Genomic DNA, 22,990 nt, shown 5'->3' on the forward strand with positions numbered 1-22,990 from the left:
AGAAAAAGTGTGCACCCTGTATATGATGTTTCGATGGTTGTGTTTCGATGCGAAGTTATGTGAGTGGACTATCGTCTGATCACTGGGAGTTTATCTTAGTCATAACCTTATAGTGAATCACTCATCTTATCATGATAACAATGCTGTGACATGATGATGCGAGTTGCAGGACACCGCCGGTACATATCTGCAATATACTTCGCACTCACCCTGTATTTTGGTTGATGTGGTGGGTGGTATAAATACCCGGCCCTTATTTGTTATGATTAAAAAAGTTGTTACTATTACTTGTTCATTGGGTGTCCAATGCTTCGTCAGTAACAACTCATCGATAACGTGTCTGGGATTTGTAGACCGCGTTTTAAGTTTGAGCTGTCCAGTGTGATAATGCATGAGGATTAAATTCGTGGTCGTTTGGAGTAGGTTAATTTATGTGGCACCTGGATTAAATTGAATGGCACTCAGATTAAATATTCTGGCATTTGGATTAAATTGAACGGGAAATACTGTAGATGTGGAGAACAAGGAATCAGAAAGGGCCCAAAGCGTACGCGTGCTTGCCGCTCTTCGCAGCCCAATGAAGAAATTGTTCCGCAGCAGGCAATTAGTATACTCTGGATAAGCTAATGACGTAAATGATGACATTGCCCCGGGAGATAGAGAGTGCGCACTGTCCATGATGTTTCGATGGTTGTGTTATTAACAGGTGCCATAAGCATTGGTGACGAGACAACAGTTGCGGCATTATACCAGGCGGTGACAGGCAGCCGCGCTCCAAGAAAAGTCGAGATATGTAAAACAAGGAAACGAAACAGGACCTAAAGCGTCCGCATGCTTTCCGCTCGTCCTTGCCCTCTGAACAAATCGTTCCGCAGCTGGCAGTTTCTATACTCGGGCTAAGCCAATGACGTAGATGATGAGGTTGCTCAGGGGATAAAAGGAGTGCGCACTGTCCATGACGTTTCGATGGTTGTGTTATTAACAGGTGACATAAGCCATGGTGACGAGACAACAGTTGCGGCATTTTACCAGGCTGTGACAGGCAGCCGCGTGGCGAGAAAAGTCTAGAGCTGCACAACAAGAAAACAAAACAGGGCGTATAGCGTCCGCATGCATACCACTCTTCCTTGCCCTACGAATAACTCGTTCCACCGCAGGCAATTAGTATAATCTGGATAATCCAAGGACATAGATGATGACATTGCCCAGAGTATAAAGAGAGTGCGCACTGTCCATAATGTTTCCATGGTTGTGTTATTAACAGGCACCATAAGCCATGGTGACGAGACAACAGTCGCGGCATTATCCCAGGCAGTGACAAGCAGGCGCGTGCCAAGAAAAGTTTAGATCTGTTAAACAAGGAAGCAAAAGAGGACGTAAAGCTCCTGCATACTTTCCGCTCGTCCTTACCCTCTGAAGAAATCGTTCCGCAGCTGGCAGTTTGCACACTCGGGATAAGCCAATGACGTAGATGAAGACGTTTCCCAGGAGTGAAAATGAGCGTGCACTGTCCATGATGATCCGATAGTTGTGTTATTAACGGGTGCCATAAGCCATGGTGACGAGACAACAGTAGCGCCTTTATCCCAGGCTGTCACGGGCAGCCGCGCGTGCCGGGAAAAGTCTAGAGCTGCACAACAAGGAAGCAAAACAGGGCATAAAGCGTCCCCATGCTTTCCGCTATTCCTTGCCCAATGAAGAAATTCTTCCGCAGCAGGCAATTAGTATACTTTCGATAACCCAATGACGCTGATGAATGTTGTAAACTTGGAAGCGCAAAAAACCGGACGACGGACAGAGTAAGGGAACACAAAAAACAGGTTCACGAGCGTTCCGTTACTCTGTGCGTCGTCCGGTTTTTTGCGCTTCCAAGTTTACAACATGCATCACCAACTAGCCCGGCAGCTTGCTCTCCTGAACGTTGATGAAGACGTTGCCCAGGGGATAAAAAGAGTGCACTGTCGGTGATGTTTCAATGGTTGTGTAATTAACAGGTGCCATAAGCCATGGTGGCGAGAGTGCAGTTGCGGCATTATTCTAGGCAGTCTGTGTCAAGCGCGTGCCAAATAAAATTTATATGTGGAGATCGCGGATGAAGAACGGGCCTAAAGCGCCCGCATGTCTCCGCTCTTCCTAGCCCAATGAAAAAATTGGTGGGCAGCAGGCAATTAGTATACTCTTGATAAGCCAATGATGTAGATGATGACGTTGCCCAGGGAGAAAAATAGTGTGCACTCTCCATGATGTTTCGATGCTTGTGTTATTAACAGGTGCCACAAGCCATAGTGACGAGACAGCAGTTGCCGTATAATTCCAGGCTCTGACAGCCAGGCGCGTGCCGAAAAGCCTAGATGTGGAGAGCAAGGAAGTAGAACGGTCCGAAAGCGTCCGCATGCTTGACGCTCTTTCTTGCCCAATTAATATATTGCCACAGTACCAATGAATCCAGTGGCGCCATACTGCGGCCGAACTGTTTTAGCTAAGACTTGCCGTGCCTTGCGCACTCTAGGGGCTAGATGTTTTTATCTTCTTCCTCGCTCGAGCTTCCCGCTGTCTCGCACGCCCAGCACGTTTAGTTAAACCTGGTTTGAGTGCTTCGACCGTTTATCAGTGACATATTTGGTGGAGCCGCTGGGTAACGGTCCATGTACGCTGACCTCGAGGACACTCTTGACGTCAGTTCCCAACGCGTGGCTACAACACCAATCCACAAGGCGAGCCGCCGCCTGCGAGGCCTACAACCAGAGTTCGGTCAAATCGCAAGATCAGCAAGGGCCATGACGTCCGCTACGGCAAGCCAGTCAAGTCAGCTTTCCGGGAATGCCCCGCCGTTCGTCCTTCACATACCTCGGTCGCGCCCATCATTCCGCGGTGAGAGGTTTGAGGACGTCGAAGACTGGTCGGCTAGCTTTGACCGTGTGGCGGGCTTCAACGAGTGGGACGGCGAGCGCAAATTAAGGAACGTGTACTTCGCGCTACAGTACTCGGCCAAAACGTGGTATGAGAACCACGAAGCTTCCTTCACTAACTGGGAAATCTTTCGCCGAGAGCTCTTAGCCACGTTCAGCACAAGCGAACGAAAGGAGAAGGCTGAAATCGCCTAGCAATCGAGGTTGCAGCAGCCGAACGAGAGCGTCGCCATGTTTATCGTGGACATGACGCGGCTCTTCAATCGCACCGACCTTGCTATGCCCGAGGACAAGAAGGTACGCCACTTGATGCACGGCGTCAAAGAGCAATTGTTTGCCGGACTGGTACGTGACCCACCAAGAACGGTGACCGACTTTGCCAAAGAGGCAACAAGTATGGAGTGTTCTCTGCAAGAACTGGGCGCGCACTACGGCCGTCAGGCTAGTGTAGCAGCCGCTCACCACTATACGCCCTCGTCGCTACCCACTGAGTAGTTTCGAGAGCTTGTGAGGAGCCTGGTGTGCGAAGAACTCGAGAAACTTCGCTTCGAAGCTCCACAGGCCAGCGTCGCTGCCATACCGGACGTGGTCCGAGATGAAGTCCGTCGAGCTGTTCAGTCGCCACCAGCTCCGCAGCCAGCGCCCTATGTGATGACATACAGTCAAGCACTACAAAGTCGTTTTGGGCCAGTGAGACAAGCCTTTTCCCCCGTAACTTCTGTGCCTTCACCGCGGTACCCAACTGCAGCTGTACCCGTCGTACCGCAGGAGCCCCTGTCCACCATGAGCAAAGCGCGCGTTTGGCGTACGCCAAACAATAGGCCGCTCTGCTACCACTGCGGGCAGCCCGGCCACATCCTCCGCCACTGTTCCTACCGCAGAATGGGCTTAAGGGGGTTTTCACCTGACGCACCTAGACCACGCTACGGAGAACGGCCGCGGGACAACGAGCAGTACCTGTCCGATAACGTGCAGCCAACGACCTCGCGGGGACGCCAGTCCCGGTCGCCATCCCCAAGGCGGTTTTCTTCGCCAAGCCGCCCGTCTTTTTCTAGCCAGTTCAGAGGCGCGTCCCCACATCGGGAATACTGAAGACGGCGTCCCCCGGGGGTAGGGCCGCCGCTGTTGGATCAAGTCAAGAGCCTCCAACCGACGATTCGCTTCTGTGATCCGACCGACGACGACCTCACCCGACGACCTCAACCACAACGACGTGCTGCGACCAACTGGTGTCTGCCGAAATCCCAGTAATCGCTGATAATCGCGATGTGACCGCACTTGTGGATATCGGCGCTGATTCTTCTGTAATGAGCAGTCATTTAGCCACGCCCCTCAGAAAGGTTCAGACCTCTTGGTCTGGACCACAGATCCGCACCGACGGCTGCCATGTGGGTACGCCAATTGGCGTCTGCAGGTCACGAATCCAGATCCGCGGTGCTACTTTCCCTGGTTGCTTTGCTGTGCTGCCCGAGTGCTCCAAAGACCCGATACATGGTTTGGATTTCCTTCGGGAGTACGATGCTGTCATCAACCTTCGGAGCTTGTCGTGTCATTTTCCACTCAACCCCCTGTTGACGGTGATCCCGAGCCACGCAGGACTAAGTTACGCGTTTTTGACGACCACGTATTAATCTCGTCGAGAGCTAGCGTGTTTGTTACCGTAGATTGCGACATCACTGGAACTCGTGGCATCGCTGAAACCAACATGCCGCTGCTCCTTGGTCGGCAAGTCTGTATTGCTCGCGGAATTGTTGAGCTGAACAATGGCCGAACCGAGCTCTTGGTAACCAATTTTGGCTGTGAACCACAGTGTTTGCCCAGCAGAACAGAGTTTGCGTATTTCTAAGAACTCGGCGACTTCGCGGGACAACACACTTTGTCCGAAGCCTCGGCATCAGTGGAGGCACCGACCATTCCCATAAAAACTGACGTGAACCCGAACCTCCCTTCTAATCAGAAACGCTGCCTCGAAAGCGTTTTCCAGTCTTTCTGTGACTGCTTCGCCCCGACATCTAAGGTTAGGCAGAAACCGCTCACAAAGTACCGAATTATAGTCGACGCCAACCAGCGGCCGTTATGTCAGCCGCCTTACCGGATCACTTCAAAGGAGCGTGATGCCATTCGCCGTCAAGTTCAAGAAACGCTCCAAGACGACGTGATACAGCCGTCGACGAGCCCGTGGGCGTCGTCTGTTCTAGTAGCAAAGAAAGATGGAACCCTACGGTTCTACGCTGATTACCGACGTTTAAACAAAGTCACACAAAAAAGATGTTTACCCTCTGCAGCGCATTGATGACTCCCTGGATCGGCTGCGCCACGCCAAGTACTTCTCATCGCTAGATTTACGCAGCGGCTATTGGTCAATCGAGGTGGACGAACACGACAGGGTAAAGACAGCCTTTATTACACCGGATGGTCTGTACGAATTCCAGGTGCTCCCTTTCGGCCTCTGCTCGGCTCCTGCAACCTTCCAGCGGATGATGGATACCGTTCTTGCCGATCTGATATGGCAGTCCTGTCTCGTGTACTTGGATGACGTTGTCATCTTCTCTGATACGTTCGAAGAGCACCTGAGACGCCTGCGCGCTGTGTTCGAAGCAATCCGGCCGGCCGGTCTTTCCCTGAAGCCCGAAAAGTGTCACTTCGCTTTCGAAGAGTTGAAGTTTTTGGGCCACATCGTGAGTTCTAAAGGGGTTAGCCCCGACCTCGATAAGACAGCCGCCGTGGATGCTTTTCCTGTGCCCACCGATAATCGAAGCGTGCGCCGCTTTCTGGGTCTCTGCGCCTATTATCGGCGTTTTGTGCAGAACTTCTCCCAGATCGCTGAACCCCTTACCCGCCTCACGAAAGATTCCGAACTGTTTTTCTGGGGCCTGGAGCAACAGAAGGCCTTTGAAGACCTCCGAACTCGTCTGCAAAGTACGCTCATCCTTGGACGCTTCGACGAGTCGGCCGCCACTTAACTGCACACAGACGCCAGCAACATCGGCCTCGGTGCGGTCCTTGTGCAGTGGCAGGATGGTCTCGGACGCGTAATCGCATACGCGAGCCGCACCTTGTCACGATCTGAGGCAAACTACTCCACCACCGAAAAAGAATGCCTGGCCGTTGTGTGGGCAGTGACCAAATTCCGCCCGTACTTATATGGCCGCCCTTTCAGGGTCGTCAGCGACCACCACTCCCTGTGTTGGCTTGCGAACCTCAAATATCCCTCGGGACGGCTTACACGCTGGAGCCTTCGACTTCAGTAATTCGATGTCACCATCGTCTATAAGTGCGGTAAGAAGCACAGTGATGCCGACTGTTTGTCTCGTGCTCCTATCGAGGACCCCCGAGCTGACCCCGACGACGATTCAGTTTTTCCTGGCACCATCTCCACGTCCGTTCTGATTCAACACCAAAGAGACGACACTGAGCTACTGCCCCTCTTTGAGTATCTCGAAGGAAGCGCTCAGTCTCCCCCACGCATCTTCTCACGCAGACTGTCGTCGTTCTGTTTACGCGACGGCATCCTGTATAAGAAAAATTACAGCCCGACAGAAGCTGTGTATCTGCTCGTCGTGCCTACGGCTCTTCGCGACGAAGTCCTACAGGCATGTGTCATGATGACTCATGTTCTGGTCACCTGGGTTTTTGTCGACGTTTGGCACGAATACGGCAAACGTGCTACTGGCCCAGGGTTGATGCAGTTGTGAAGCATTACGTAACAACTTGTCGCGAGTGCCAGCGTCGCAAGACGCCGCCGACTGAGCCAGCCGGCCTACTGCAGCCTATTGATCCGCCTCAGGTGCCTTTGCATCAAGTAGGCATGGACTTACTCGGCCCATTTCCGGTGTCCTCACTGGGTAACCGCTACATTGTGGTCGCCACCGACTACCTCAGCCTGTACTGTGCAGCTAAACGTCTTCCTCGTGGTACCGCTGACGAAATTGCGAACTTTTTTATCCAAAACATTGTGCTTCGTCATGGTGCACCCACCATCGTTTTAACTGACAGGGAAACAGCGTTCGCCTCGGCCCTTACGAAGGAGGTTATGCGCCTGAGCGACGCCAGTCACCGCAAGACAACCGCTTACCACCCTTAAACCAACGGCCTCACCGAACGGCTCAACAAGACGATCACCGACATGATTTCCATGCATGTCGATGCTGACCACCGGAACTGGGACGCCATACTCCCTTTCGTCACATTTCCCTATAATACTGCAGTCCAGGAAACCACACGCTTCACTCCTTTTCGTACAGTACATGGTCGCAAATCCACAACCATGCTGGATGCAGTGCTGCTTCCAGCTAGCACTACCTGCTCTATTATGGTGCTGTCCAATTCGTTCGTTACGCTGAGGCTGGTTTGGTTTGGTTTATGGGGGTTTAACGTACCAAAGCGACTCAGGCTATGAGAGACGCCGTAGTGAAGGCCTCCAGAAATTTCGACCACCTGGGGTTCTTTTACGTGCACTGACACCGCACAACACACGGGACTCAAGAATTTCGCCTCCATCGAAATTTTACCGCCGCGGCCGGGATCGAACCCCCGTCTTTCGGGTCGGACACCGAGCGCCATAACCACTCAGCCACCGCGGCGGCCGTAACGTTACGCTGAGGCCGTCCGCGAACTAGCTAGAGAGCGAATCCGGCAGTAGTAACTTCTCGACGCTCGGCGCTATAACCTCCGCCACCGAAATGTGCGTTACCAGCCCGGCGAACAAGTTTGGGTGTGGAGCCCACTCCGCATGCGTGGACGCTCCGAAAAGCTTCTACGGCGATATTTTGGCCCCTACGAGGTGCTCCGCCAAGTCATTGAGGTGAACTATGAAGTTCTCCCCCAGGGAACAGTTCACTCGTCAAGACGGCCGACCCCCGAAGTCGTCCATGTCGCACGGATGAAGCCGTACCACGCCCGCTAGCTCTTCAGGCGTGTCTACACCAGCCGCCGGAACATTCGCCGTCCCTTGCCTTCCTGCTTCTCAATGTTGCGGCACCGAGTCGTTGCCATTCAGAAAGGGGGAGTAATGCCACAGTACCAATGAATCCAGTGGCACCATACTGCGGCCGAATTGTTTTAGCTAGGACTTGCCGTGCCTTGCGCACTCTAGGGGTCAGAGGTTTTTATCTTCTTCCCCGCTCGAGCTCCCCGCTGCCTTGCACGCCCAGCACGTTTAATTGAACCTGGTTTGAATGCTTCGATCGTTTCTCAGTGACAATATAGTTCAGCAGCAGGCAAACGGGAGGCCCATGGGAGAAAAAGAGTGCACAATTCATGACGTTTATATGTCTGTGTTATTAACAGGTGCCATAAGCCATGGTGACCAGACAGCAGTTGCGGCAATATCCGAGGCAGTGACAGGCAGGCGCGTGCCAGGTGAAGTCTAGATCTCTACAACAAGGAAGCAAAACAGGGCGTATAGCGTCCGCATGCTTGCCGCTCTTTATTGCCCAATTAAACTGTTCCGCAGCAGATAATTAGTATACTCTGAATAAGCCGTTGTCGTAGATGATGACGTTGCCCAGGGGATAAAAAGACCGTGCACTGTCCATGATATTTCCATGGTTGTGATATTATCAGGTTCCAAAAGCCATGGTGACGAGACAACAGTTGCGGCATTATCGTACGCTGAGATAAGCTGGCGCGTGCTAGGTGAAGTCTAGACCTCTACTACACAGAAGCAAAACAGGATGCATAGCGTCCGCATGCTTTCCGCTCTTCCTTGCCCTCTGAACAAATCGTTCCGCAGCTGGCAGTTTGTATACTTGGGATAACCCAATGACGTAGATGATGAGGTTGCCTAGGGGAGAAAAACGGTGTGCACTGTCCATGATGTTTCGATGGTTGTGTTATTTAGGTCCGATAAGCCAGGGTGACCAGACAGCAGTAGCGGCAATATCCGAGGTAGTGACAGGCAGGCGCGTGCCAGGTGAAGTCTAGACCTCTACTACAAGGAAGCAAATCAGGGTATGTAGCGTCCGCATGCTTCGTGCTCTTCCTTGCCCTCTGAACAGATCGTTCCGCAGCAAGCAGTTTGTATAATCGGGATAAGCCGACGACTTAGATGATGAGGTTGCCCAGGCGAGAAAAAGCGTGTCCATTGTCCATCATGCCTCGATGGCCTTCTTAGAAACACGCTTTATAGACCACGGTGACTAGACATCAGTTTCAGCATAAGCCAAGACTGTGACAGGCAGGTGCGTGCCAAGAAAAGTCTAAATCAGCACAAGAAAGCAAAACAAAGCGTATAGCGTCCGCATGCATACCACTCTTCCTTGCACTACGAATAACTCGTTCCGCAGCAGGCAGTTAGTATAATCTGGTTAAGCCAATGACGTAGATGATGACGTTGCCCAGGGGGTAAAAAGAGTGCGCACTGTCCATGATGTCTCGATGGTTGCGTTATTAACAGGAGCCATAAGCCATTGTGACGAGACAGCAGTTGCGGCATTATCCCAGGTTGTCACACGCAGGCGCGACCAAAGAAAAGTCTACATGTGGAGAAAAAAGAAACAACGGGCCGAAAGCGTCCGCATGCTTCCCGATCTTCCTCGCTCAATTAAGAAATTGTTCCGCAGCAGGCAAATAGCATACTCTGGATAAGCCAATGACGTAGATGATGACGTTGCCCAGGGGAGAAAGAGTCTGCACTCTCCATGATCTCTCGATGACTGTGTTATTAACAGGTTCCATAAGCCATGGTCACCAGACAGCAGTTGCGGCAAAATCCGAGGCACTGACAGGCAGGCACGTGCCAGGAGAAGTTTGGATCTGTACAACAATGAAGCAAAACAGGGCGTATAGCATCCACATACTTGCCGCTCTTCCTTGCGCAATTAAGAAATTGTTCCGCAGCAGGCAACTAGTGTACCCTGGATAAGCCAATGACGTAGATGATGACGTTGCCCATAGGGAGAAAAAGAGTGTGCACTCTCCATGATGTCTCGATGCCTGTGTTATTACCAGGTGCCATAAGCCATAGTGACCAGACACCAGTTGCGGCAAAATCCCAGGCAGCGATAGACAGCCGCGTGCCAGGAGAATTTTGGATCTCTACAACAAGGAAGCAATACACGGCGTATACATCCGCATCCTTGCCGCTCTTCCTTGCGCAATTGGGAAATTGTTCCGCAGCAGGCAACTAGTATACCCTGGATAAGCCAATGGCGTAAATGGTGACGTTGCCCAGGGGAGAAAAACAGTGTGCATTGTCCATATTGTTTCGATGGTTGTGTTATTAATAGGTGCCACAAGCCATGGTGATTAGACAGCAGTTGCCGTATAATCCCAGGCTCTGACAGCCAGGCGCGTGCCGACAAAAGCCTAGATGTGGAGAACAAGGAATCAGAACGGGCCTAAAGCATCCGCATGCTTGCCGTTCTTCCTTGTCCAATTTAGAAATTTTTTCGCAGCAGACATTTAGTATAGTGTGGATGAGCCAATGACGTAGATGATGACTTTGCCCAATGGATAAAAACAGTGTGCACTCTCCATAATGTCTCGATGCTTGTGTTATTAACAGGTGTCATACGCTATAGTGACGTGACAGCAGTTGCGCCATTATCCCAGGCAGTGATAGGCAGGCTCATGCCAAGAAAAGTGTCGATATGAAAAACAAAGAAGCAGAATGGGCCTAAAGCGTCCGCATGATTGCCACTCTTCCTTGCCCTTTTAAGAAATTGTTCCGCAGGAGTCAAATAGTATACTCTGGATAAGCCAATGATGTAGATGATGGCGTTGCCCAGGGGAGAAAAAGAGTGTGCACTGACCACGATGTTTCGACGCCTGTGTTATTAACAGGTGCCATAAGCCATGGTGACCAGACAGCAGTTGCGGCAATATCCGAGAATATGACAGGCAGGCGCGTGCCAGGAGAAGTCTACACCTCTAAAAGAAGGAAGATTACAGGGCGTATAGCGTCCGCATGCTTGCCGCTCTTCCTTGCACAATTTAGAAATTGTTTAGCAGCAGACAATTAGTATACTCTGGATAAGCCCATGACGTAGATGATGACTTTCCCCAGGGGATAAAATGAGTGTGCACTCTCCATGATGTCTCGATGCCTGTGTTATTAACAGGTGCCATAAGCCATGGTGACGAGACAGCAGTTGCGACATTATCCCAGGCACTGACAGGCAGGCACATGCCAAGAAAAGTTTAGATGTGGAGAACATGGGAGCGGAACGGGCCTAAAGCATCCGCATGCTTGCCACTCTTCCTTGCCCAATAAAGAAATTGTTGCGCAGCAGGCAAATAGTACACTCTGAATAAGCCAATGACATAGACGATGAAGTTGCCCAGTGGAGAAAAAGAATGTGCACTCTCCATGATGTTTCGATGCGTGTGTTATTAACAGGTGCCGTAAGCCATGTGTGACCAGACAGCAGTTGCGGCAATATCCGAGGCAGTGGCAGGCAGGCGCGTGCCAGAAGTATAAATCTCTACAACAAGCAAGCAAAACAGGGCGTATAGCGTCCGCATGCTTGCCGCTCTTCCTTGCCCAATTAAGAAATAGTTCCGCAGCAGACAGTTAGTATACTCCGGATAAGCCAATGACGTAGATGATGACATTGCCCAATTGATGAAATGAGCGTAAACTGTCCATTATGTTTTGATGGTTGTGATACTAACAGGTTCCATAAGCCATGATGAGAAGACAGCAGTTGCGGCATTATTCCAGGCAGTGATAGGCAGGCGCGTGCCAAGAAAAGTCTAGATGTGGAGAACAAGGAATCAGAACGGGCCTAAAGCATCCGCATGCTTCCCGCTCTTCCCTGCCCAATGAAGAAACTGTCCCGCAGCAGACAATTAGTATACCCTGGAAAGGCAATACCGTAGATGACGATGCCCAGGGAAGAAAAAGAGACCGCTCTGTCCTTGATGTTCCGATGGTTGTGTTATTTACAGGCGGTATAAGCCATGGTGACGAGAAAGCAGTTGCAGCATTATCCCAGGTTGTGACAGCCAGGCGCGTCCAAAGAAAAGTCAAGACGTGGAGAACAAAGAAACACAACGGGCCGAAAGCGTCCGCATGCTTTCCAATCTTCCTTGCCAAATTACGTTTTGTTCCGCAGCAGGCAAATATTATACTCTAGATAAGCCAATGGCTTAGATGATGACGTTGCCCAGGGGAGAAAAAGAGTGTGCACTCTTCACGATATTTCGATCCTTGTGTTATTATCAGGTGCCATAAGCCATGGTGGTCAGACAGCAATTGCGGCAATATCCGAGGCTGTGACAGGCAGGCACGTGCCAAGGATATTCTAGATGTGGAGAACATGGAAGCAGAACGGGCGTAAAGCGGCCGCATGTTTGCCGCTCTTCTTTGCCTTGTGAGGAAATTGTTGCGCATCAGGCAATTGGTATAATCAGGAGAAGCCAATGACGTAGATGATGACGTCGCCCAGGGGAGAATAAGAGTGTGCACTCTCCATGATGTCTCGATGCCTGTGTTATTAACAGGTGCCATAAGCCACGGTGACCAGACAGCAGTTGCGGCAATATCCGAGGTAGTGGCAGGCAGGCGCGTGCCAGGAGAAGTCTAGATCTCTACAACAAGGAAGCAAAATAGGGCGTATAGCGTCCGCATGCTTACCGCTCTTCCTTGCCAAATTAAGAAATTGTTCCGCAGAAGACAATTAGTATACTCTGCATTACCCAATGATGTAGATGATGAAGTTGCTCAGGGGAGAAAAGCGTAGTGCACTGTCCATAATGTTCGGTGGTTGTGTAATAAACAGGATCCGTAAGCCATGGTGATGAAAAAGCATTTGCGGCATTATCCCAGGCTCTGACAGGCAAGCGCGTGCCAGGTAAAGTCTAGATTTGGAGATCAAGGAAGCAGCACGGGTTTAAAGCGCCCGCATGCTTGCCGCTCTATCTTGTCCAATTAATAAATAGTTCCGCATTAGGCAAATAGTATACTCTGGATAAGCCAATGATGTAGATGATGACTATACCCAGGGGAGAAAAAGAGTGTGCACTCTTCATGATGTTTCGATGCTTGTGTTGTTAACAGGTGCCATAAGCCATAGTGACCAGACACCAGTTGCAGCAATATCCGAGGCAGTGACCGGCAAGAGCGTGCCAGGTGAAGTCTAGACCTCTACTACAAGGAAGCAAAACAGGGTGTATAGCGTCCGCATGCTTCCCGCTCTTCCTTGCCCTCTGAATAAATCGTTCCGCAGGTGGCAGTTTGTATACTTGAGATAACCCAATGACGTAGATGATGAGGTTGCCCAGGGGAGAAAAACGGTGTGCACTGTACATGATGTTTCGATGGTTGTGTTATTAACAGGTGCAATAAGCCAGGGTGACCAGACCGCAGTAGCGGCAATTTTCGAGGCAGTGACAGGCCGGCGCGTGCCAGGAGAACTCTGCATCTCTACAACAAGGAAGCAAAACAGGGCGTATAGCATCCGCATGCTTGCCGCTCTTCCTTGCGCAATTAAGAAATTGTTCCGCAGCAGGCAACTAGTGTACCCTGGATAAGCCAATGACGTAAATGATGACATTGCCCAGGGGACAAAAAGAGTGTGCACTGTCCATGATATTTCGATGGTTGTGATATTATCAGGTTCCAAAAGCCATGGTGACGAGACAACAGTTGCGGCATTATCCTAGGCTGAGATAGGCAGGCGCGTGCCAGGTGAAGTCTAGACCTCTACTACAAGGAAGCAAAACAGTGTGTATAGCGTCCGCATGCTTCCCGATCTTCCTTGCCCTCTGAACAAATCGTTCCGCAGCTGGCAGTTTGTATACTTGGGATAACCCAATGACGTAGATGACGAGGTTGCCCTGGGGAGAAAAACGGTGTGCACTGTCCAAGATGTTTCGATGGTTTTGATATTGACAGGTTCCATAAGCCATGGTGACGAGACAGCAGTTGCGGCATTATAGCAGGCAGTGATAGGCAGGCGCGAGCCAAGAAAGGTTTAGATTTGGAGAACAAGGAAGCAGTACGGGCCTAAAGCATCCGCATGCTTTCCGCTCTTCCCTGCCAAATGAAGAAACTGTTCCGCAGCAGACAATTAGTATACTCTGGAAAGCCAATGACGTAGGTGATGACGTTGCCCAGGGGAGAAAAAGAGGGCGCTCTGTCCTTGATGTTCCGATGGTTGTGTTATTAACAGGTGCCATAAGTCATAGTGACCAAACACCAGTTGCGGCAATATCTGAGGCATTGACAGGCAGGCGCGTGGCAGGAGAAGTCTAGATCTCTACAACAAGGAAGCAAAACAGGGCGTATAGCGTCCGCATGCTTGCCGCTCTTCCTTGCCCAATTTAGAAATTGTTCCGCAGCAGACAATTAGTATACTCTGGATAATCCAATGACGTAGATGATGAAGTTGCTCAGGGGAGAAAAGCGTAGTGCACTGTCTATAATGATTCGGTGGTTGTGTTATTAACAGGATCCGTAAGCCATGGTGATGAGAAAGCATTTGCGGCATTATCCCAGGCTCTGACAGGCAGGCGCGTGCCAGGTAAAGTTTTGATTTGGAGAAGGAACGGGCATAAGCGTCCGCATGCTTGCCGCTCCTCCTTGCCCAATGAATAAATTGTTCCGCAGCAGGCAATTATTATACTCTCGATTGGCCAATGACGTAGATGATGTCGTTGCTCAGGGGAGAAAAAGAGATTGCACTCTCCATGATGTTTCGATGCTTGTGTTAATAACAGGTGCCATAAGCCATAGTGACCAGACACCAGTTGCGGCAATATCCGATGCAGTGACAGGCAGGCGCGTGCCAGAAGTCTGGATCTCTACAAGAAGGAAGCAAAACAGGGCGTATAGCATCCGCATGCTTGCCGCTCTTCCATGCGCAATTAAGAAATTGTTCCGCAGCAGGCAACTAGTGTACGCTGGATAAGCCAATGACGTAGATGATGACGTTGCCCAGGGAGAAAAAGAAGGCGCACTGTCCTTGATGTTCCGATGGTTGTGTTAGAAACAGGCGGCATAAGCCATAGTGACAAAACAGCAGTTTCAGCATTATCCCAGGCAGAGACAGGCAGCCGCGTGCCAAGAAAAGTCTAGATGTGGACAACAAGGAAGCAGAACGGGCCTAAAGGGTCCGCATCCTTTCCGCTCTTCCTTGCGCAATGAAGAAATTTTTCCGCAGCAGGCAATTAGTATACCCTGGAAAAGCTAATGACATAAATAATGACTTTACCCAGGGGAGAAGAAGAGGGCTCACTGTCCTTGATGTTCCGATGGCTGTGTTGGAAACAGGCGGTATAAGCCCTGGTGATGAGAAAGCAGTTGCAGCATTATCCCAGGCTGTGACAGGCAGGCGCGTACCAAGAAAAGTCTAGATGTGGAGAACAAGGAAACAGAACGGGCCTAAACGGTCCGCATGCTTTCCGCTCTTCCTTGCCCAATGAAGAAATTGTTCAGCATTAGACAAATAGTATACTCTCGATAAACCAATGACGTAGATGATGTCGTTGCCCAGGGGATAAAAGGGTGTGCACTGTCCATGATGTTTCGTGGTTTTTGTTATTTACAGGTGCCATAAGTCATGGTGACGAGACAACAGTTGCGGCATTATCCCAGGCTGTGACAGACAGGCGCGTCCCAAGAAAAGTCTAGATGTGGAGAACATGGAAGCAGAACGGGCCGAAAGCGACTGCATGCTTGCCGCTCTTCCTTGCCCAATTAATAAATAGTTCCGCAGCAGGCTAATAGTATACTCTGGGTAAACCAATGACATAGACGATAACGTTGCCCAGGGGATAAAAACAGTGTGCATTGTCTATAATATTTCGTTGGTTTTGTTATTAGCAGGTGCCATAAGCCATGGTGACGAGACAGCAGTTACGGCATTAAACCAGGCTGTGACAGGAATGCGCGTGCCAAGAAATGTCTGGATTTGGAGAACAAGGAACCAGGATGGGCCTAAAGCGTTCGCATGCTTACTGCTCTTCTCTGCCCATTGAAGAAATTGTTCCACAGCAGACAATTAGTATACTCTGGATAAGCCAATGACGTAGATGATGACGTTGCCCAGGGGTGAAAAAGGGGACGCACTGTCCTTGATGTTCCGATGGTTGTATTAGAAACAAGCGGCATAAGCCATGGCGACGAGACAGCAGTTGCAGCAATATCCGAGGCAGTGACAGGCTGGCGTGTGCCAAGAAAAGTATAGTTGTGGAGAATAAGGAAATGGAACGAGCCTAAACGGTCCGCATGCTTGCCGCTCTTCCCTGCCCAATTAAGAAGTTGTTCCGCAGCAGGCAATTAGTAAACCCTCGATAAGCTAATGACGTCCATGATGACGTTCCCCATGCCAGAAAAAGAGTGCACCATGTCCATGTTGTTTCGATGGTTGTGTTATTAACAGGTGCCATAAGCCATGGTGACCAGACAGCATTCGCAGCATTATCCCAGGCAGTGACAGACAGGCGTGCCAAGAAAAGTCTAGATGTGGACAACAAGGAAGCAGAGCGGGCCTAAAGCGTCCGCATGCTTGCCGCGCTTCCTTGCCCAATGAAGAAATTGTTCAGAAGCAGGCAGTTTGTATAATGAGGATAAGCCGATGCAGTAGAATAACCAGGAGAGAAAACTAGTGCGCATTCTCTATGGCATTTCGATGCCCTTGTTTGAAATAGACTCAATAAGCCACAGTGAGGAGACAGAATTTGCGGCAATATTCTAGGCTGTGACAGGTAGGCGCGTGCCAAGAAAAGTCTAGATCTGAAGAACAAGGAAGCAGGACGAACCTAAATTATCCGCATGCTTGCCACACTTCCTTGCCCTATGAAGAAATCCATCCGCAGCAGGCAAGCAGTATACTCTGGATAAACCAATTGAGTAGATGATTCCGTTGAACAAGGGAGAAAAAGTGTGTCCACTGTCCATGATGTTTCGATGACCTATTTTAAGCAGGCACCATAAGCAACGGTGACGAGACAGTAGTTGCAGCATTATTCCAGGCACTGACATATAGGCGAGTGGCCGGAGAAGTCGATATCTGGAGAACAACGAAGCAGAACAGCACATAAAGCGTCCCCATGCTTGCCGCTCTTGCCTGCCTTCTGAAGAAATCGTTCCGCAACAGACATTTGTATACTCGGGATACGCCAGTTCTGGAGATGATGACGTTGAACAAGGGAGAAATACTCTGTCCACTGTCCAGATGTTTCGATGGCCTTGTTATAACCAGGCGCCATAAGCAACGGTGACGAGACAGCAGTTGCAGCATTATCCCAGGCACTGACATACAAGCGAGTGGCAGGAAAAGTCGATATCTGAAGAACAATGAAGCATAAATGCACGTAAAGCGTCCCCATGCTTGCCGCTCTTGCCTTCCTTCTGAAGAAATCGTTCCGCAACAGACAGTTTGCATACTCGGGATACGCCAGTGCCGGAGATGATGACGTTGATCAAGGGATAAAAAGTGTGTCCACTGTCCATGATGTTTCGATGGCCTTGTTATAACCAGGCGCCATAAGCAACGGTGACAAGACAGCAGTTGCAGCATTATCCCAGGCAATGACATATAGGCGAGTGGCAGGAAAAGTCGAGAGCTGGAGAACAATGAAGCAGAACAGCGCGTAAAGCGTCCCCATGCTTGCCGCGTTTGCCTTCCTTCTGTAGAAGTCGTTCCGCAACAGACAGTTTGTATACTCGGGATACGCCAGTGCCAGGGATTTTGACGTTGATCAAGGGAGAAGTGTGTCCACTGTCCATGATGTTTCGATGGCCTTGTTATAACCAGGCGCCATAAGCAACGGAGACAAGACAGCGGTTGCAGCATTATCCCAGGCACTGACATATAGGCGAGTGGCCGGAGAAGTCGATATCTGGAGAACAATGAAGCATAACAGCACGTAAAGCGTCCCCATGCTTGCCGCTCTTGCCTTCCTTTTGAAGAAATCGTTCCGCAACAGACAGTTTGTATACTCGGGATACGCAAGTGCCGGAGATGATGACGTTGAACAAGGGAGAAAAAGAGTGTCCACTGTCTATGATGTTTCGATGGCCTTGTTATAAACAGGCGCCATAAGCAACGGTGGCAAGACAGCAGTTGCAACATTATCCCAGGCACTGACATATAGGTGAGTGGCCGGAGAAGTCGAGAGCTGTAGAACAACGAAGCAGGGGCCGAATCCACGAAAGAGTTCGCTTTGGAACGCGTTCACTTTGCCGTGACGTAAATTTGACGTAGCATCGGTGGGAGAAGGATGGAACGAACACTGCGGGAGGACGAGGGGCAGGCAACAGCCAATCTGTTTTTTTGGGCGGTCCCATCTCGGCTGCTTGTATGTTTTAGGGACTATATGCTAACTTCGGCGCGTTTTTAATCTCTCGTGCCGATTTTGACGTTGATCAAGGGAGAAAAATTGTGTCCGCTGTCCATGATGCTTCGATGGCCTTGTTAGAAACAGGCGCCGTAAGCCACATTGACGAGGCAGCAGTTGCGGCATCATCCCAGGCTGCGAAAGGCAGGCGCGTGCAAGAAAATTCTAGATCTGTACAACAAGGAAGCGGAACAGGGCGTATAGCGTCCGTATGCTTACCACTCTTCCTTGCCCTACGAATAACTCGTTCCGCAGCAGGCTATTAGTATATTCTGGATAAGCCAATGACGTGTGTAATGACTTTGGGCAGGGGAGAAAAGGTTGTGCACTGTCCATGATGATTCAATGGTCGTGTTAATAAGAGGTGCCATAAGCCATAGTGATGAGACAGCAGTTGCAGCATTATCCCAGGCTGTGACAGGCAGGCGCGTGCCAAGAAAATTCTATATTTGTAGAACAACGAAGCAAAACAACACGTAAAGCGTCCGCATGCTTGCCGCTCTTGCTTGACCTCTTAAGAAATCGTTCCGCAGCAGGCAGCGGGGTACGCCGACGACGTGGATGATGAGGTTGCCCACGCAAGAAAAAGAATGTCCACTGGCCATGATGTTCCGATGGCCTTGTTAGAAACAGGTGCCATAAGGGTCGTTGACGGGACAACAGTTGCGGCATCATCCCAGGCTGTGACAGGCAGGCGCGTGCCAAGATAAGTCTAGATCCGTACAACAAGAAAGCAAAACAAGGCGTATAGCGTCCGCATGGTTACCATGGCACCGTCAGCCGAATGATAAGACTCAGCCCGTCGTCTACGAGACTGTGTCGACGGTGTAGACGGTCCCGGCCGACTCGCTTCTTCCATAGCGACAAACTACGAGGCGGCAGTGTGTATGTACTCGACAGCGGCGCCGTCTCCATTTCAAACCAACGGATAGTCGTTTTGTTAGTCACCTGGACGCAACTGGCGAGGCGGCGTTCGACGCGCGGCTGCAGCTGGGGGGAGTCACGTGGTACGTGAGACACCTCCACCCCTCCACTTGTAGGCTAGATGTACTTCACTGATAATATTGGCTCGACGAGGCAAGTAAAGCTTTCACTTTAAAAACATAGTATACTGTACTTATGGCGACTTCAATGCCAAGGTATATATAGGCCAGAAGCCGGCTGGGGATCAGGCAGTGGGCGTTTGGCATAGGCTCTAGGAATAGCAGAGGGCAGTCATCAGTAGAGTTCTCAGAGAGAAACAGCTAGTTTACGGATCACGAATAGCTTCTTCCACCAGCGGAAGAGCAGGAAGTAATGACGATGAGCTCGATAGTTCATGGGGGATGAAACATTTGACAAAATGAGCGCCTTAAACGCACCCTGTTAAAGGCGATTTCAGTTTGTGTACAAAAAGTGTTAAATGATCAAAACGCTACTGGCGGTAGCTGCACTTTGCGCTTGTCGTCATTGTTTTCTCGCCGAAATAACTATCCATGCAAGGTTCATGCTCGAAGTGAACGAAGTTGAACCTCCGCCAGTGAGCTACCGCATAGGCGACCTCCTAACGCGCGCGTTTTTATACTGAGCCAGATGCCGCTGGCCTGTTGAATAAGGATGCGGCGAAAGAAGCCTACTTTATCTTTGTAGCACGAGATGATATGAGCTTTTGAAGCGAAAGCATATCTACGCTAGGTAAAGCCGATTTTTCCGTGCGTTGCCGGTTGACGTTCAGGCCAGCCAGAGGTCAGCTGTGACAATTCGCGAATTATCCTATTCATGCGGCACCTAGCGGCACAGGCACGAAACGGAGAGTGGAGGTGCAATAGCACACGCCTCTTGCCAGCATAATGTAAAAACGTTAGCATAACGCTCATATAGCCGCAAAAACCTAAATAGTGAACAGGAAACCATATGTGCATCGTTCCGCAGTCCCTATCAACGCATTCACACATCATTTCATAAGTCATCTTCGTGCTGAAGCGATCGGCGCTGCAGAAGTGGACGCTTGAGATTCGCTTGTTATCTGCAAAGTCTCACCGGAATTAATATTTTCGCCACTTCTGGCGGTACGATTTCATGTCTCCTAGTTTGTAATGTCTTCTAAGGTTACTAAGGTTCGAAACTGCTGCGCAGTAGTTGTGTTCATACTCACCTTTGCTATCGCAACGTCGACACGCATAAACTGCAACAGCTGGGACCAGAACGCACTTCAAGCTCGTGCTTTTAAGTTAAAGTTATCGCTAAATGCTTGTAGGGAACTAATTCTTGGTTGTCGCCTTTTTTCGCCGCATCTTTTCTCAACAGGTCAGTGGCACCGGGCTAAATATTGGACCGCGCGCAATACTGCGAGTTGCACGGTCGTTCGCGTGCATTCGGTGCCTTTAGCGGGCTGTAAATTTATGTCCCCGTATTTGTATTGCATGGACTACGTGGAAGCGACCACCGGCAGACACTGCAACCGTTACACAAGTGCTTTTATTTAGAATAAGGTCCGCAAAGTGCGCGTGCCTATGAGCCAAGTCCCCACATACAGCGGCTAGACGCGCTCTGGAAAGTATGCGCTGTTCGCTCGCAAGGAGGTGGCGTTGGCATGGAGAAACTCCTTCTAGATTTGATGTGTGTCCACAAGAGTCATTCGCATGCAGAGGAGTTTTAACATTCATACCGAGCCAAACTTGCTGTTAAATCTTGCTAAGCATTCAATAATAAGCCGGACAGCCTCAGCAGGAAGTTAGCCGAGAAGCCTGGCAAAAATTCCTTTCAGTACATTTGCACAAAGCTGTCACAAGGCTTTGATGTTTCAGTGTCCCCATTATAGGGACATTCTGTACATAATCGTGTGCCTGCATCCAACATACTTCTCTCGATATTTCTTCTTTCACTAGTCTCACTTATTTAGTATAGAAGAACGGCAGATTGGGCGAGTTGAAAATGATCCATAATGTTAAAACAGCGCTAAGCAACAGGGACGAAGAAAGAAGGAAACACACACACACAGGCGCTGATCTTACAACTAAATTTTATTTGAAGTAAGCAGGTCAATTTATACGTACACAAGAACTACGCACATGCGCATGGTCAAACACAGATGTACTCATTTAAAAATGCAAATAAAAACACACCGCATCAAAGGCTCGTGCAGTTATCGCCGATATGTTATCCCCTGTGCAACAGACTCATTTCCTTTGAGGTTAGCGTTACTGAAGGTGTGCTGACGCAACACTACACGAGCAACTGCACGAGCAACTGCACGAGCAACATGCAACGGATAGAAGAAGAGATGAATGAAGACTCTTGGAGGCGCGCGTGCTCTGGGATTCGGTGCTCTGTGCCTGGTGCTCTGTGCGGGCCGCCTTGTGCTCTTGACCTGTGTGCTGTGCCCGGGCGTTCTCGCGTCGTCCCGCGCCACTGCCCTCTTCTTCGTCGTCATAACAATATAATGCGTAGTGGACAAGAGGTTCCAGAAAATGTTCAGTTGATTAACAGGCATTTGTTCTTGTTGCATTTCACTGTTAACTGTACAAACTTAACTCTACGTGAGCTGTAACCCTAATTTACAATTTTGTACATTAGGCCAAAGTTGTGGATGCCCATATATACTAAGCTGCGGGTTGTGACTGATGGTTTTGATACTTTATGAAGTACCAGTTTGAAAGCCAATGTCAACAAGGAATGCGCTACTTTCTGTAGGAACAGTGACATGGCTTGTGCTATGTACATTTCATCAATTGTCTTTCAATGACTGCACGGCAGTAGCCTCATAATGCACTTTTGAAGAGCGAGTTGACGGGCTAGTTGGTATTGCATAGTGAAGGAACAGTGCTAAATACGGGACAGAGGACAAACGTGTTTGTGCTTCCATGTTTGTCTCCCGTCCCGTACTTCGCGCGGTTCCTTCACCATCATAATGCAAACTAATACACCAAAAGTAATCATAACTGAAAAAAGTGAAGTGGCCTCTTTTATACGGTGTTAAGGCGAGCTTTATCACCTGCCTTCCATTGCGCTCATACTTCCTAATTTTTAAAGATATTTTGTAGCTTCATTAAGCACATGGTCTCTTGGTCTCTAAACCATCTCTCACTCCCTACAGCGTTTACATGAGAAACGGTCAATGTCATCAGTACAGCACCCTATTAAAAGGAACTGGTATAAAGCGATACCTGTCTTGCACGGCTCAAGTCCTTGGCTCTATTTCTGGCCATTTGTGTATGAAACAGGTACACTGTAATCTTTCGTGGTTCAAGTAACAATGGCTAGGGTGCAGATAGGTTTGCTTCTCAGCATTTGAGTAAGGAAAGAATACAGTCGTGCCTCGTTAATGTGGACACTTAGGTTCCCAAGCAAAAGTGTCAATAACACGAGTCGACCGTAGTACCGAATCATGAATAAAAACAAGAACAAATATTTTGAAAAATCATTTTATGATTAAAGACTCTTTTTAAGCACAGTGGCGGGCACAGAAGCGAAAATTGTGCAATCTTAGAAGCTCAGGTGCATTATTCTGGTCGCCATTACATTTAAAATCAAAAGGTTTATTTTGAAACACATTTAAAGCGCCTAGTGGTCCATGAGACGGATGATAGTGCCTGTCGATGTGATGAAGTATCTCGTACCGCGACTGTTCACATTGCAAAAAACTGTACTTACTCGGCCGACAACTGCTGGACGTGATTTTCAATGGAGCATACAGATAATTATTTTTCGCAAACAGTCATCCAATGTGGCAAGCGGAAAGGTGCGTAGACCTGGCACGTTACCAGTGTAAAGCATGAAAGCATGCACAGACAGAAAGGCAACTACTACGGCAT

The 22,990-nt window shown here is 49.7% G+C and overlaps 1 protein-coding gene across 1 annotated transcript in view; it reads left to right on the plus strand.

Annotated features, from left to right (window-relative positions):
- LOC144122864 (uncharacterized) overlaps window positions 1-22,990 on the plus strand; it is a 968,996-nt gene that overhangs the window by 939,989 nt on the left and 6,017 nt on the right. The window lies entirely within an intron of this gene.

The sequence above is a fragment of the Amblyomma americanum genome, chromosome 3 (assembly GCF_052857255.1).
Source record: "Amblyomma americanum isolate KBUSLIRL-KWMA chromosome 3, ASM5285725v1, whole genome shotgun sequence".
NCBI classification, from domain to species: domain Eukaryota; kingdom Metazoa; phylum Arthropoda; class Arachnida; order Ixodida; family Ixodidae; genus Amblyomma; species Amblyomma americanum.